Raw genomic sequence first — 5,362 nt, 5'->3', positions numbered from 1 at the left:
ATTGTGTCTATTTTGTTTTTGAAATGAATCGCAATGTCCTGGGCAGTGAGTGAGTTAGTGGGTGGTGGCGGTGGAGGACATAGTAAAGAGTTAAAAGTAGAAAAAAATTGACAAGGTCTGGATGAGAGTGTGTTAATGAGAGTGACAAAATAAGTCTGTTTGGCAGCACGGAGGAAGGAATTGTATTTTAGGAGGGCAGCTTTGTACTGGGTGAAGTCTTGCAGATGCCTAGTGTTTCGCCACAGTCGTTCAAGAGTGCGGCTTTGTCTTTTTAGATGTCTGGTTTCTTTTGTTTGCCATGGTTGTAGTGGACGTTCTCTAAGTCTGCGTGTAGTGAGGGGAGCCAAAGTGTATAGAGAGGATGAAAGTGAGTTGTTGTAGACAGAAACAGCCAGGGCAGGGCAGGGGGTGAGATTTTGTCATAGAAGTAGTCAGTAGCAGAGTAGAGAAGAGAAGGGTCTAGGTGGCAAAGGTTTCTCCGGGTGACAGTGTGCCGTCTGGGTGGATTCAGGGTTGGGGATAGGGTGAGGGTGAAACTAACAAGGTTGTGGTCTAAGAGTGGGAAAGGCATGTTGTAGAGGTTGCAAGGAGTGCATAGGTGAGAGAAAACAAGATCTAGTATGTTACCATCAGAGTGAGTAGGAGTGTGTGTCCATTGTGTTAGATCAAAAGAAGAGGTTAGGCTAAGAAATTGAGTGGAAGCCAGGGTGGTAATGTTAGTAGCAATGTTAAAGTCACCAAGAATGATAGTGGGTATTTCTGAGGAGAGAAAGTAGGGTTGCCATGCAGAGAAGTCATCCAGAAAGCGAGATACCGGTCCAGGTGGCCGGTATATAACAGCAATTCTCAGCTAAATTGGAGAGAATAGGCGAATACAGTGGGTTTCAAAAGAGGAGAGGGAGGTGAGGGCAGAACTTGAAAAGTGCATTGTGGGGATAGAAGGATTCCCACTCCACCTCCTTTCCGTCCATTGGGTCTGGTTGAGTGCATACAGTGTAGGCCACCATGGGAGAGGGCAGCAGGGGATCAGAGTCGGATTCCTGAAGCCAGGTTTCAGTAACAGCTAGCATGTTAAAGGAATTCGAGATAAGAAGATCGTGGACAGAGGTGAGTTTGTTAGACAGAGCGGGCATTGCAGAGGGCACATGAGAAGGAAGGACTGGTTCTCGGAAGCAGAGGAGTGGAGATGAGGGTGCGCGGATTGCAGCTGCTGCCAGGGGAAAGGCAGTGCTTGTTTGGAGTGTGAGTATTAGAAAAGAGAGGGCCAGGATTGGGAGAGAGATCCCCTGAAGTCAGGAGAAGCAGAAGTGTGAGAGAGGTGAGATGAGTTTTATATGAGCGATCATGCACCAGTGTATCATTTATACAGTATCCAAATACATGTCTAACTTGATTCGTCCCGACGCGTTTCGCAGGTGGCTTCTTCAGGGGACCAGTGTATATTGATCTAGCAATAAAGAACATTTTGCATATAATTAATCTCTGAATGTATGGTCACACAGCAACATTGTACAGTATATGGCTTCTAGAGCAATCTATTGCAATTCCCAACACAGATAGACATCCCCATCAGAAGTGAACACCCGGTACTCACCATGCACAAACAGTGCCTGGAAAAGACTGATGTTAGGAGGACCGAGATGATTATTCGGCTAGGATAACCCAACCATTACACTCAGTCCCTTGTCACACCTGGGACCTCGGGGCATAACGGGGAGGAGTGTCTGGGAATCTCGATAAAAGCCCAGCCAGATCTGCTGGGACAATTCTTACAGGAGGCGTGCGATGGGAAAAAATCTTGATTCAATAATGCAATAGTCCCATTTGATCAACCTGTTGGGTGAAAAGGACAAGATATTTCTAAAAATTATGTAATCTAGGGCCATTGTTCCTACATAGCTCCACATAAGAACTACCCTTCCAAATATATTAGGTAATACAAGGTGTACATATTGTTCCTTGATTGACTAGAATCAGCCAATCAGAAAGTCAGATATTCCAATTAAAAACCCCTGTATCTGATCTATAACGTGTTTTCTCTTTCACCAATAAAGTGCATATGAGTGGATAAAGTATAGAGGGTTTGTAAATAACTGGGGGGGGACATAGTACTATGTGTCCCCAGTTATGAATGAACAGGAAGTGCTTTGCATCACTTCCTGTTCATTTATGAGTTTCTCAATGGGGAGTAGCACTCAGTACAGGGGCTTCTCTCCATTCAGAAACTGCTTGATAGTAAATATGTTCTGAATGAATGGGAAGCCTCTGTACTTTCCATTCATTTAGAACAGAGGCAGCAGAAAAAGAGATTGAGGACACTGTCTCTTCAATTAGTTTCCTATTTTAAAAGGGAAAAATCAGGGGCTGTTTAGACTCTGATATTTCCTCGAAGCATTTCCCCAACATAAAAAAAAAATAAAAAAAATTTAAATGAAAAATAAATAATTAAAAAATAATGTTAAAAAAACATCCTGGAGGCGGTGCGCTGGGTGACATCACACGCCTGTTGGGGGCACGTTTTTTTTTTGCCTCGGGCGCAAAAGGAGGTAGCTACGGCTCTACTCCCACGGTACTCATGCGGCTCTCGGCTGAATGTGTCAGAAGCCGCAGACGGGAAGAGGCGGAACACCTGGCTCATTCCTTTACTGAGCCATGGAGGAGTATTCAATGGAGCCCTTCTAGTAGGGCTCCATTGAATATTGGCATTGGTTTTCTAGCATGCATTGCAAAAATACTAACCAGAAACTGCTTGGTTGCCATGGGTAATACAAACACTTTTCTTTCCTCAAGCTATTTAACATCCGGGACATCACAGAGAATTTTGCTGATTTAATAATCGGGGACCAGCCGGGAAGTCCTTCTAACTTTTCATTAATTCTCTTTACAGTCTGCAGCATCATCAGCAAATAAATTGTGTTCTCTGAATATATTGGAAAGTTACTAGGAAAATGTGTTTGAGGATGCATGCTGGCCTCTGCAATTAAAATGATATACTGGGAGTCACAATCCAATACTAAATGAATAATTGATGGCAGGAATGGCACAGCGCATTCACATAATATATGACTTTAATTCTCCATCTTTACTGCTTTGCCATTTAATTGTTGTACCATAAACTGGGATGGAGCTATTTGTAAGAACACAGCTCATTAATATGCAAATGCTTCCAGTGTAAAAATTACTACACAAGTGAGGACATTGCAATATTTACGATTCAGTGCCTTTGCTTCTAATAACTCACTGTGTATTCTACTGGCTCTTATCATTTAAATGTTTCATTTCATCCTTTGCATTGTTGGCAGAGGAGGGTGTTGTGCAGATTGTTGAACACATAGTTGGGTTACCCTAGTCATATGCACCTCCAAATATAAATCATTGAGCTCTTGCTTCCAGGTACTCCTCTCCTGCTAGGTAGGATCAGTGATCTCACCCCCAATGTGTATCTGTCAGGACCTGATGCAGACACCTTGGTCAGAGTATATAGTGGCGAGTTTCTTCCTCTTTAGTAGCCGCCTTTCCCATAAGGCAATATATGCCTTCCTGTACTCAATGCCCCCAGGCCTTCAAATAAACACTCTAGCCATAAATGTTGCAGGTGGCCCCTGGGAAAAAAGGAGTAGTACTGACTGGTAACAAGGTACAAGACAAACAGAATGGAAGATACAAAACAGGAACAGAATACAAAAAAAACTAAACTGGTACAGGATTAAAGATCCAAGGCAAGACTAGGTTTCAAGATCAAGACAGGATTACTCCAAGATAAGTAAAAAAATCAAAGTATACAAGATCAAGATACAGTAGGGTTGCCACCTGTCCGGGATTCACCCGGACAGTCCAGTTTTTGAGTCCTGTGTCCAGGTTTCAGGCCAGCTGACACCAGGACAAAAGACACTAAGTGCTGGCCAGAGGTCCCGTGCTTGCTGGGGACCTCGGCAGCCTTCCTGTGAGCCGCAGGTGCCTGTAAACATCTGTCTTCCTGACACCATACTGCCCGCCCCTGGTGAGACAGCCCGCACAGCACTCCTGAAAGCCTGCATAGCCCACCTGAGAGCCCGCATAGCCACCTGAAAAATGCTGCATGCAGCGCTTGTGTTCGGGTTTCACTTGAAGAAAAGGTGGCAACCCTAAGATACAGGCTTGTGAAGACAAGACTAGAGCCCTGGGCTTGTGAAGCTTAAAAAAAGCACCACTAACCAACCCCCAGGCTGTGAGGGGCATGTAGCTAGGCTGATTAGCCTGATCAGCCCGCAGCTGACTAGCCTGGGGTAGGTGCAGTGACAAGAGGCAACCACCAGATGGAGCTGAGAGTTTGCCACAGGCATAGGAGCATTAGAGATGCTCCTAACAGTACCTCACCTGCTAGCACTGGCGGAACGGGACCCTCTCTTCTTAGCTCCGCCCCCTGGCCGCCGAGACAAGGAAGAGGGCCTGCAGGAGAGGGAAGGTAAGTCTGGAGGAGGGCACGGGGACGAGAGAGTGTGTGTGTGTTGCTGGGACTTGTGGTCCCGCATAGCTGGTGGTAGTCTGCATTGATGATGATTATACAGCAATGCAGAATAGCACCAACTATGTAGGACTACATTATATTATTAAGTAGGGATGCAGTGCCAATACTCATACCGTACTCATACCGTGAAAATGCCCGGTGTTCTGTCGAGAACGCAGACATAGTTGAATTTGCCGACCTCAGCATCTGCGCATTGCACACAGACCAGTATTCTCGAGGAAACCGGGATTTATTCACAAAGTATTTTGTTTAAATCGTTAATTGTGACCGTTAAAAACATTCCATCCGTCATTTCCTGCCATGGAAGGCATATTAGTAACGATCACAAATAACCATTACAAACAAATACTTTGTAAATAAATGCCGGTTTCCTTGTTAATCCCGCCTGTACGTAAGCGCAGATACTGGGTCAGCGTTTGACAGAACACCGGCACTAAAATTTTTAACAAGCGGCTGACTGAGGTCCCGCGCTTGCTGGGGACCTCGGCAGCCTTCCTGTTAACCATGCGGTGCCATGGCGGTTGGGGGGGGTCCCTTCATGGATTCTTGCACCGGGGCCCTGAAGGTTCTAGTTACGCCTCTGACTGCTAGGAATAAATCAGTGAGCTGACAAACACTTGTATACCTCCCTTGCTATGTATAAATGAGTGAGCTGCCCTTCCCATGTGTACCTCTCCTGCTAGGTATAAATCAGTGAGTTAACCCACCCATGAGTCCCCCCCTGCTAGGTATAAATCGGTGATAGGGTTGCCACCTTTTCTTCAGGCTAAACCCGAACACTATAGCGCTTCACGGCAATTTGTTTGTAAAGCACACACTATGCATGTATTTTGTAAATAAACGACATTTGAGTTA

This window comes from Nanorana parkeri, unplaced genomic scaffold (genome assembly GCF_000935625.1).
Source record: "Nanorana parkeri isolate BGI_ZX_2015 unplaced genomic scaffold, ASM93562v1 scaffold1230, whole genome shotgun sequence".
Lineage (NCBI taxonomy): Eukaryota > Metazoa > Chordata > Amphibia > Anura > Dicroglossidae > Nanorana > Nanorana parkeri.
This window is presented reverse-complemented; position numbering follows the sequence as displayed.